The sequence below is a fragment of the Mus musculus genome, chromosome 2, assembly GCF_000001635.26.
Source record: "Mus musculus strain C57BL/6J chromosome 2, GRCm38.p6 C57BL/6J".
NCBI lineage: Eukaryota > Metazoa > Chordata > Mammalia > Rodentia > Muridae > Mus > Mus musculus.
This window is the reverse complement of record NC_000068.7, coordinates 5,153,132-5,165,233: the sequence shown is the minus strand read 5'-3', so window position 1 is coordinate 5,165,233 and position 12,102 is coordinate 5,153,132. Positions and strand designations below refer to the sequence as shown.

The window sequence follows — 12,102 nt, the reverse complement described above, 5'->3', positions numbered from 1 at the left end:
CATGAAGTTACAATGTCTTAGAAGCAGTGCTACATCCACAAATGTCATGAAACAAATGAGTCAGGTGCCTGAGATGGGGGAACTTCTAAAAATCAAAATCTAGCAAGGCCGGATAGATCAGTTAGCACACTGAAGATGAGCTCAGAGGGGGCCCCCCAAAATGTGTCAATGTCACCTTAAGGAATGAAAAAGCTACTTCCTCTTGGATTAGTTTGACCAAAAGCAAACCCAAATTTAAATTCTTCATTTTTCTCCCTGTGGCTTTTGTCTCTCTGTAGGTTGTGGTTACTGGCCTATCTCTATCTATCTCTTGTACCTGTCTGATCCGTCTGTCCCTACTACCCATGTCTTGTGCTGGGCGTCTGTTCTGTCCTGTGTGTGTGTGTGTGTGTGTGTGTGTGTGTGTGTGTGTGTGTGTGTGTGTACACACATGCATGCACGCACACGCGTGCACCTGTACCTAGTAAAAGTATTTACTCTGTTTTTCATGAACAACGGAGAAAACTTAGGATGGGAAAGAAGTAAGGAGTTCTTTCAGAAATCTTCAAGAGTTTTATGAGGAAAGAAGTTACTTTGCGCACCTAGAACAGCAAACAAAACCACATCCCATCAACCTGCATCCACATGCTGCATCCCCCATGTATGGGATCTTTGCTGACCTGTCGACAGTTCTCAGTAAATACTACAACACACACATACACTGTTCTGGGTAAGGGCAAGAAAGAGTACATAACTTCTGATTTAAGCTATGCACTTAACGTAGGTTGTAAAAGCTAACCACATGAGAAATCCCCTGCACAGTAAGTTCGATACACTGTTTTCTTAAAGGCGGGTTAGATTTAAACTTGAGAAGTTCAGTCTTAAGTGACCTCAAGGAATATTATTAACTTAGTTGCAAAGCTGGAAAAAGTTGAGGCTCTTTGGAAACTCTTACTACAGCCAAGAACTCCCTGTGGCCTCTTCTTTCGTCTGTCTCTCTCTCTCTCTCTCTCTCTCTCTCTCTCTCTCTCTCTCTCTCTCCCTCTCCCTCTCCCTCTCCCTCTCCCTCTCCCTCTCCCTCTCCCTCTCCCTCTCTCCCTCTCCCTCTCCCTCTCTCTCTCTCTCTCTCTCTCTCTCTCTCTCTCTCTCTGTGTGTGTGTGTGTGTGTGTGTGTGTGTGTGTGTGTGTGTGTCCCTCTAGGCAGTCCCTTTCCTAAGTTTAAATTAGGGTTATGGGCTTAGATCATCCCTTCTCCTCAAGCCCCTGATCCAAGCGAAGGCCAGTCTTTCCAGTAAACACCCTCCCCTCCGGGGTTTTCTCAACCTCTTTCCATCTCAGAAGAGTTAAGGAAGGTGCCCTTACCATGCATGGCACCCCATGCATCACCCTCCCCAAAAGAAAGGGGAGGCCCACACCCTAGTCTCCCATGAAAACAAACCCAAGTTTCATCTCCAGGTTCCCACCCCCCTGCCCTCACCAGCCCAGACTCTGCCTGGGCAGGTATATTCTGGAGTGCTAGGCAGCCCTACCTCTACCTGGCAGACATTAAATTAGCCTTATGCGATTCAGAAGTCTAGGAAAGGGGATTTTCAAAAGTGGAAAGAAATCCACCAGCCCAGTCCAGCCCGCTGATTTTCCAACTAGAGGAGAGGAAAATGGATCAACAAGAAGACAATCTTCCTACGGTCTCAGAACTTGCAAACTCCCCCTCCCACAGATGGGCAAAGCTTGCAGAACTGACTCTCACTAGCCTAGTGTCTGCTAGCCAGAAATCAAGTGGACAAAGTCCCGCCAGCCGTTTTTCTCATCTTACCAGCGCTTCTCACATATTACCACAGAAGCTTGCCACAGGAACATATACGGTATGCAGTTAACTAGTCGTTCTTACCAGAAGGGCTCAATGCATCCCGCTTTACCATCCCTCTCAGCTACGTTACCAAGAACAAGTTAGCCCACTCCCAATCTATAGGAGTGAGGTCTAGCTTCAATGGGTTGGAGCTAGCCAGGCTAAGAACCAGGTCACAGCTCAGGCCCCAAAGGTGTCTTCCACCGTGCATCACACTCTCTTCAGAACAGGAATGGCTAACCCCAGCATAGTTAGTTACATTTGTGTGTTTTGCCTCTGACTTCTGTGAGTCCTTGTATCAGAACCAGCTACATGGACAATGTCAGTTTGTCCTGCTAGCAGCTGGAGCACAGAACAACAGCCCAGATAAAGCCAGGAAGCGACCTCCGAGCCTCAGGGAATCTGGCTTCTGCAGTGCTGGCCTTGGAGCAGCCGGACAGGGAGTGGGTGGGGGTAGCAGCAGACACAGGCAAAGCCTGCCTGTGGGCAGATAACCATAAGAACAGCTCGGCAGGATTCAGTATTCACTCACACATTCACAGAGCATTTACTGAGCACATGGGAAACAAGCCACAGGGGTCAGGCCTGGCAAGATGGCTCTGCAGGTAAAGGACCTGACTTTGATTCAGAACCCACACGGTGGGAGAAAAAAACTGAGTCATACAAATTGTCCTAATTTCCAGATACATGCTGTGGCTTGCACATGTGCACATGCATGTACACACACACACACACACACACACACACACACACACACACACACTAAATATAATAAAATCTTTTACAAAGAGCACTGGAGTCAGAGGAGGGAGTGGGCTAGCAAAGGAGGTGCTGATATGGGGAATGGGATGGTCCAGAATTCTAAGACACACTCTGCCCTAAGAGGAGACTTATCAAACCAAAACTCCACAGTCACAAGGGCCAACATCTTGTGGGGTGTGCTCTCTTCATCTGGTCCCTGGGCTGCTTTCATCCATAGCATCACCACACAAACAGATAAAAACAGACACATGGGCCGTACATAGTGCTGTCTGTATACAAATAATTCAACCCTTGCTGAAAAGAAGACCAGAGAAGAGGGGATGAATCCTGAACCAGTGGAAGACAGAAGATGCTTGGAGTAGACGGACTGTTCTGAAAGACACACTAATGGCAGATACAAGCTATTCTGTATTTGCCCACACACAAATGTAACACCAAACATGGACCCTAATGAAAGCCATGGGGCCCGTGTGATAACAGTATCTATAACTGTAGGCTGACAGATCCTTAAAGCCATGTCCCACCCTGCTGGGGGTGTTGACAGTCAGGGAGGCTGCACATATGTGAAGGCAGCAGGTATGTGGGAGTTTCCTGCATCTCTATCCCACTTGCTGTGCTATAAGAAACAAAATCTATTTTTTTCTAGTTTGGTATATGTGTGTGTGTATAGGTGTGCTTACAAGTGTACACAGGTGTGTGCAGACAGTAGGGATCAATGTCTGATCTAATCCCTAGTTGTTCTTCAGTTTTGCTTTATTAGAGAGAGTCTCTCTCTCTCTCTCTCTCTCTCTCTCTCTCTCTCTCTCTCTCTCTCTCTCTCTCTCTCAACCTGAAACTCACTGGTTTGTCTAATTTGGCTGGCCAGTGAAGTTCAGGGATCCTCCTGTCTCCCCCTCCTTCCACAGTCAGTACTTTCCTAAGCTCCTGACTAAACCAACTCCCTGGTGCCAAATCTAATTTTTCCTTTTTTTTCCTTCCCCCAAGACAATGCCTCACATAGCCCAGGCTGGCCTCCAATTGCTACATAGCCTAGGATGACCTTGAACTTCTGGACCTCCCACGTGGCCATCAGTTTATGCAGTTCTGGGAATCAAACCCAGAGCGTCAGTCATGTTAGGCAAGCATTCTGCCAAGTAAGGACCACCCCCAGCCCGCAAACCTAGTCTTTACAAACCACTGCCTCCTCTCAATCATAAAATGATTAAATGGGGTGAGGGCTCTGAGTCACCCACTAGCCCACACTGTCTCTATACCAACGCTCTCCACAGCAGCCATCACCTCATGCTCTGGCCTGGACAAAGACTCTCACACGTCAGCAGAGGGCGCTGCACAGCATGGCAGGCTTCTGAGTGCCCCACCCCATGCCTCCCACCATCAGGGGTTCGGGCTCTGAAGAGGCATCCACTTAGAAGTCCAGACTCTGCCACCATGAGCTCTACCCCACGCTGCAATGGCAGGTAAATGCCCATGGGTCACAAGGCAGGCCCTTTGGGACTCACTAAACCTGAGACCCCCCCTTTCTCCCGTGGGACACTTCCTCGTCTGTGTCTCAATGTCTGTGCTGAACGCTGCATGGACATCTCACCTAGATCTCAAAACTCAGAAAGGGGACCATTCTTGTAGCCCATAGCCAAAGCTAAGGCTCGGTGACACTGAAGGACATAAACGCGCTTGCAGAGTTCATAAGAAACAGAGCTAAGATGCTACCCTAGGTCTGTCCCAGTCCAGATTCTGAGATGCCATCCACCTTCAGTAATTTCGGGACTGTCATTCCTCAGTGCTGCCTCGATGTCCCTGATGCTCACTGATACTGGATACATAAAGCTCCTTATTATTGTTATTTGGTGTGTGTGTGTGTGCGTGTGCATGCAAACATGTGCACAGTGGGGGGATGCACACACCACAACATGTATGCGGTGGTCAGAAGACAACTCTCTTCCATCTCAGTCCGTCAGGTCCATCAAACCAGCCGTCCGTATAGATCTTAAAGGAGGAGGGCAAACCCCCACCCTTAGAATAGGCACTTAGATTGCAGTGTTGGCAACCAGAGCTTCTAAAAGCCTCCGTCATCAGCAGGTCCCTCCAGAAAGTGATGCCCCCACCCCCCAGGCAAGAGAGAAATCCATTTGCTACAGAGATTGTCTCGAGGCTTTAGAAGTGACCTCCACAGAGGGCTTCAATTAATTAGTGTTTCTCATAACAGAATCCAGGCTCCCCTGGGGCCTCTCCAGTAAGATTTCATAAGCAGTATTTTAAACACTGGACCATGTGCTCTGCTGCCTCCATTGGCAGTCTCAATATTTCATCCCAAACAGACACGCGTTAAGTGCCTATTGTTCATCAACAGAATTGGATGTGAGAAGACCAAAGTCTCGCTCATTACCCGCTTCAGATAAATACTCACTGGGGTCATGCCTGGATATGGGCTCCATCTTTTTCTGGAGCCACAGTGCACATGAACAAGCTCAGCCTGGACTTGTGCATGGCGGGGTCTGGATGGTATCAACTGTGTGGTCGAAGGAACCCAATACATCATCTGGACAGAAGTCACTCTCCAGCTCTAAAACGTGTACCTCACTCTCATTTCAGGATGAAAGGCTCAAGGCTTTTAAATTTAAGTATTTGAAAGGAAGGAACGAATTCTTACTGCTGCCCTTTAACACGTACCTTGACTTAATCTACACCACCAGCCGTGTGGCAGAGCCTTGAGGTCCTGTGACAGCAAGGATGAGGTAGTGAAGAAGCAGAAAGAAACTGTAGGGCCTGTTGGAGTTGGGGGGTTAGTCAGTGAAGAGACACCATGACCACAGCAACTCTTACAAAGGAAAGCATTCAGTTGGGGCTGTTGCAGTTTCAGAGGTTTAGTCCACTGTCATCATGGTGGGAAGCATGGCAGTGTGCAGGTGGCCGGGATGCTGGAGGAAGAGCTCGAGAGTTCTACTCAGATCCACAAGCAACAGGCAGAGAGTGACACTGGGCCTGACTTGAGCATTTGGAAGCCTCAAAGCCCATCCCCAGTGACCCACTTTCTCTAACAAGCCCCACCCACTCCAACAAGGCCATGCCTCCTAAGCACCCCCCCCCCATCAAGTAGCACCACTCTCCAATGAGAAGCATTCAAATCTATGAGTCTAAGGGGGCCACTCCCATTCAACCCACCACAGCCCCCAAATATGGGGGGGAGTGAAAAATACTCATGAAGAAAGAAAGAAAAAGAAAGAAAGAAAGAAAGAAAGAAAGAAAGAAAGAAAGAAAGAAAGAAAGAAAGAAAGAAAGAAAAAGAAAGAAGGGAGGGAGGGAGGGAGGGAGGGAGGGAGGGAGGAAGGAAGGAAGGAAGGAAGGAAGGAAGGAAGGAGCACACAAGCCAGGGTGGGCAGAAAGCAAGCAAGCTGAGAGCTGGGGCAAGCAACCTGGGGTCTCTGTGGAGGGAATAATGAGTGGAGGAATGGAGGAAGGAAGAAAAGAAGGAAGGAAGGAGGGAGGGAAGGAGGAAGAAAGGAAGAGAGAGAAGGAGGGAGAAGAAGAAGGGAGGGAGAGAAAATGATGGAGGGAGGAAAGGAGAAAGAGAGGAAGAGAGGGAGGAAGGAAAAAGGGAAGAGGGGAGAGAAGAGGAAGGGAATCTAGAAACCACAGGCACTTGATCTCTGGTAAGCCAAGTACTGAGGACTACAACCATGTCCCCATGTCCCTGAAAACTAGAAAGCTGTCCTTCTCTCAGAGCCTCTTTCCAGCCCTGGGGCCAGGACACAGAAGGAAGGACTTTCCCTGAGATACAGAACCAACTGGAGCACATCTACAGCTCACCATCTACAGCTCACCATCTACAGCTCACATCTACAGCTCACATCTACAGCTCACATCTACAGCTCACATCTACAGCTCACATCTACAGCTCACATCTACAGCTCACATCTACAGCTCACATCTACAGCTCACATCTACAGCTCACATCATCTACAGCTCACATCTACATCTCTGTCGCATCCTTTACAGCTCCAGGGGTATTTCAGATCAGAGCAATTTCAGTTTCATTTCTCTTGTTCTGTGCATGTAGACATGCACGTGCTTGTGTGTGTGTGTGTGTGTGTGTGTGCGTGTGCGTGTGCGTGTGCGTGTGCGTGTGCGTGTGTGTGTGTGTGTAGGCTATCCTCACTCACATGCTACACCCCTTGTTTGTTTTAGGCAAGGTCTCTCAATGAGCTTGTAGGCTGAGCTAGCTGGCCAGGGAGCCCCAGGGACTCACCGTGCAGCCTCAGCAATTGGCTTACCAGCATGTAGCACTATAACTTCCCTTCTCTTATGTGGTTCCTGGAGTTCAAACTCTGATCTGCCAGCTTGTGAGGCAAGTGCTTTACCTACTGAGCCATCTTGCCAGTAACTTTCAGCAGGACTATTTTACTCAACTACAAAGCTATGTGCAAAACCAAACAAACAAACAACAACCACCCAACTGTACACTTTTGAAACCCCGTGTCAGTGTCTGGATATAAAGTCGATACAGATAGGCTGGGCTGCAGAGATGGCTCAGAGTTTAAAGAGCACTGACTGCTCTTCCAGAGGTCCTGAGTTCAATTCCCAGCAACCACATGGTGGCTCACAACCATCTGAAATGGGATCCAATGCCCTCTTCTGGTGTGTCTGAAGAGAGTGATAGTGTACTCACATACATAAACTACAGACAGGCCCCATGCTAGCAGGTAGGGCTATGGGATAAGCCGTTGTCTTGCAGCCCTACTTTCTGACTTCCCTGACCTTTTTGTCTCTCTCTTCACAGCTTCCTGAGATGTTGCACTTCAGGGTTGGATTAGACAGTTTTCTGTCCCTGGCAGTCTGCATCCCACATCTGTGCAAAATTAACAGACTGGCCTCAAGAGTCCCAGGTCACCTCTGGGGGACCCTGAACGTTCCTGCCAACAGCATCTAGGCTTTGCTTAGCCCACCCACCCCCCAGGAGGGATGCATGATTCTGCCGGGTGTCACGGCTGAGATGAGATACAGCCTCTGAAGCCGGGCAGCATCCCAGAGAGTCTGGGCAGCCAGAGCCAAGACTGCCTAGGGGGACAGCAGGAAATCTCCCTGAGCACCAGGTTCACAGGCAGCATTTGTAAGCACTGAGATCCAGCAGCCTCAGAAATGTCCCTGCAGGCCTATGATAAAGGCAATGTATGCTGGGAAAGCTGAACGCTGAAACTAACCCCTGGGTAAGGGTGGCTCAGAGGGCCTCTGAGAGGGAGGAGGAATCTGGAAGAAAAAAAGGATAAAATCAAGACCCTGAGCTGGAAAGGTGGCTCAGGGGCTAAAACCCACGTGGAGCCAAGGATGAAAGCCTGGAGGCCCCAATTTGATCCCTGAAACTCCATAAAGTAGGAGGAAGGAAGTGACATCACACCTCTGACCTCCACTTGTACTTCATGGTAATAAAAGTTTTTAAGGCAGTTGCCCTTTTGTCTCCACACTCCTGTCTTGGTGCCAGCACCTTTGGGATGGCCTTGCAAAGCCGCGACCCAGCTGCCGCCAGTGTTGCCGCCCATTTGAAAAGGACTGCATCATGGTACGATGGCAAACTGTGCCAAAAGGATAAGAAGTCAGGCCAGCGACAGCAGTGACAGACTGTGCAATCCTCCAGCTGATGAAGATGTGAGAATTCTTGGGATCTGGGAGCATTCCCTTTCTAGTATCATAGATACCAAAGTAGGCAGCTCGGTAGATGATAATGCCCTGTACTGACACATTAAAGCCTTGGCACAGGCCTGTAATCCCACCAGATTTGTAAATCTTAACCAGGCAGTCACCAAGGCCTTTGAATTTCCTTTCCGGCTTTGCCCACATCAGCTGCTACATGGGTACGGGCAAAATCTAGAAGGTACACAAAGCACAAGGATGTGGCCCCAGCAGCACCACCTGATGCCAGGTTTCCTGCAAAGTAGCGTCAAAACTGGGTCATCTTGTCCACACCACCCAGAAAGATCTGCTTGTATTTATCTTTGAAGGCAAAGTTGAGAGCCTGAGTGGTGAAGTATCTGATGACATTGGCCAGGTTCCCACGCTAGATGGACAGGATTCCCTGTTCCTTGGGGATATGAACCACACAGAGTCAGGGAGTCAAAGCCAGTTGTCGACCCAGTCCTGTCCCACACTCGCCTGCCTCTTCTTTTTTTTGCTTTCAACATGACAGATGCCACCGTGTCCTTCGCCAAGGACTTCTTGGCCAGTGGAGTGGCTGCGGCCATCTCCAAGATGGTGGTAGCACCCATCGAGAGGGTCAAGCTGCTGCAGCAGATGTATCATGCCAGCAAGCAAATCACAGCAGATAAGCAATACAAGGGCATTATAGACTATAAGCAGTTCTGTCACAACCATGGCCTACAGTTTCACTCATGACCAGTAAAGTCGGCCCTGACGGCAACTCCAGTTATGACTTTTGACTCTTTGATTGCACACAGGTAATAGGATTTAGTAGAAACTGTACTTCAAATTCTGATCCATTTCCAGGGTAATGCGAAACTGTCTGATCAGCTCTTCTTACAATGCCAGCCACATCTGACATCCACTTGCAGGTCCCAGCCAATCACATGGTCACGTGGGACACAACCTATACAAAGCATGTTATGACTAAGCTATGATATTGGGCTAGATAATTTTTATGTCAACCTGACATAAGCTAGGGTCTTCTAGGAAAAAAGAAATCTTCAGAAAATGCCCCCACAGGACTGGCCTCCACCACCACACTCAGGTTGCCTTCTCATTTCCCAGTTTTCTGAGAGTTAAAAGATTAGCCACTGAAGCCATCTCAAGTCCAACATTTACCCCAGATCTTGTGGATTCTGAGGTCCACACTGAGGCCGCATGTGCCTGCCTGCTTCCAGTGGTCCTCAACCTGGGTCAAGACCTCTAACCTTTTTATAGGGGTCACATATCAGAGATATTGTATATCAGATATTTATATTAGGACTCATAGCAGTAGCAAAATTACAGTTATAAAGTAGCAACGAAAATAATTTTATGGTTGGGCAGTCACCACAACATGGGGAACTGTATTAAAGAGTAGCAGCCTTAGGAAGATTGAGGACCACTTAGACCATTAAAAACTGCGGCTCCTGGGCATGTGCCTCCAGCCCCTGCCTTCTCTTTAGCCACTCCTTGCCACCTGGTCCATGCAGCATAGCTAAAAGTTTGCAGAGTCCTGGGGACCCATAAGATCAAAACTGATGATATTCTGGTGACCCAGGAGATAAAAGCTATTTTCTGAGCTCAGCATGGTATTCGTTTCTGACAAGTCAGCACTCAGGAAGCTGAGACAGGAGGATTGCCACATGTTTGGGGCTACCCTGGGCTACATAGTGAGTTCCAAGCCAGTCTGGGTTACAGAGTGTGAGGCCTTGTCTCCGAAAAACCAAAAATCATGTGTCAGGTTACAAACAAAAATAAGGAAAATAAAAACATCCTAAGTGCAAGATATAAAAATAATCAGTAATAAGTGGATGAATTTTCCTGGAGACAGCAAGGGCTGTGGAAAGCATCTCAGATCACACACTGAAACAGAGCTTTGTATTTTAGAAAAAAATGTCTTTTCTAAGTGATATCAATATATTATTTGACTTTTTGCCATGTTGGCTTTTGAAGATTTATTTTTATTGAGTGCGTGTCTGTCTGTCTGTCTGTCTGTCTGTCTGTCTGTCTGTGTACTACATGTACAAGTACAATACCCAAGGACCCCAGAAGAGGGCATCAAGTCCCCTGCAGCCAGAGCTACAAGTGACTGTGAGCCAGACACGGGTGCTGGGAACCAAACTTTGGTCCTGAAGAGCAGTAGCAGCCGTAACTACTGAGTCCCTCTCCAGTCCTTACCATATTGGCCTCTTCTGAACAGTGTAGCAATAGCATAGGCGAGTCGAGCTATCCCCACTTCATCTAATCAAGGCAGGCACACCAGATTCTACTAGAACTTTGTATTCTTCACCACACAAGAAAATGAACTAGTTTTACTTCAAGTCCTTGATGAAAGAGTAAGAAGTATTCATTTTTTTAAAGACCCAAATACAACATTTTTAGCATGCTATGTGAAGAAGAACTTTCAGGCTTGAGGCTTCTCACTGCAGCAGTGACTCAAGGTCGAGTGTTCACATGATGAAGCTTTGAGCCAAGGCAGAGAGGTTTTTTTTGTTTGTTTGTTTGATTGGTTTTTTATTTTGTTTTGTTTTATTCAAAAAACACTATTTTTACTTGAAAGAGTGAGTGGCAAACTATATGTGCTCAATTGAAACTATATTGGCTCAATTTCCTTAAAGAATGAATAAAGCAAGCCCGCCATGAAGAAGAAAACCAGGACTGTACCTGTTGCTGCCAGTAATGACATCTGGGCTGTCACCAAGTGTCAGAGTTTTAAGAACACTGCCACTATAAGGATGAGGTTCCCCAGTACTTCAGCCTTTCCAGATGGAACTGACATCGATATTAAATAATTTCTTAAATAATGCAGCCAAGTGCCTGTGTATCTATGCAATCTGACCTCATACTTTCAGTGTGTCATTTTGCAAATTCATACACAGTTTTTAAAAGTCTGGAGCTGGAGAACTTGCTCGGTGAGTCGGTGTGTTTGCTGTCCAGGCATGGAAGCCCAAGCCTGAGTCTGTAGCACTTGCTCACATAAAAACCTGTTTGTGACCACACAAGCATCTGTAAACCCGACACTGGGATCCCTGGGGCTTGCTGGCTACAAACTTGGCTTTAGGTTCAATGAGAGGCCTGCCACAAGGGGATCACATAGAGAGCAGTGGAAGACAGCATCCACTCTCATCCACTCAGTATCCTCCTCTAACCCCCCCCCAAGGTGCTGTAAGGAATGGCCATGTTCTGTGTGTGTGTGTGTCTCTCTCTCTCTCTCTCTCTGTGTCTCTCTCTGTCTCTGTCTCTGTCTCTCTGTCTCTCTCTCTCTCATACACACACACACACACACACACACACACACACACACACACACCAGAAAAAGAGAGGGAACATATGGAGAGAGAGAGAGAACAAAAAAAAACCTCAGACACATGACAAACTGATGGATTTTCATATAGGAATAGTAGAAGTTCATTCAAGAGAGCTGAGGTTCTCGGGGAATCTGTTGGGGGACTATCCCCTCTGCTTTAGCATTTTCTTTACTAACAAGCTAAAAGGGGTGACTCGCATGGCCTCCCAGTAGGTGCTGAAAGAACATTTGACAAAATTCAATACATTGTTACAACTCTCACTAACTGCATGAGCATTGTGGAATTCTTTTAGCCATAGGAAGAATAAAATTATGTCATTTGCAGGAAAATGTGTGCTACTGGATATCACCTTGTTAAATGAATTAGGCCATTGTCAGGAAGACAAATGCATTTTCTCTTATCTGAAGTGTGGAGAGATGAAGGAGGGGCAAATGAAGTGTACCAATGTGCTCAGCAACGTGTGCTTGTGAGAGTCCTTATACATCCCAGTACCACGTGCTGTGCATATATACACAGTGTCTGTGAACTAATAGAAGC

At 47.5% G+C, this 12,102-nt stretch overlaps 1 protein-coding gene and 1 pseudogene across 2 annotated transcripts in view; both read right to left on the bottom strand.

Moving 5' to 3' along the window:
* Window positions 1-12,102, bottom strand: part of Ccdc3 (coiled-coil domain containing 3) — a 98,657-nt gene that overhangs the window by 70,734 nt on the left and 15,821 nt on the right. The gene's annotated exons all lie outside the window — the stretch shown is intronic.
* Window positions 8,127-8,679, bottom strand: Gm13198 (predicted gene 13198; annotated as a pseudogene).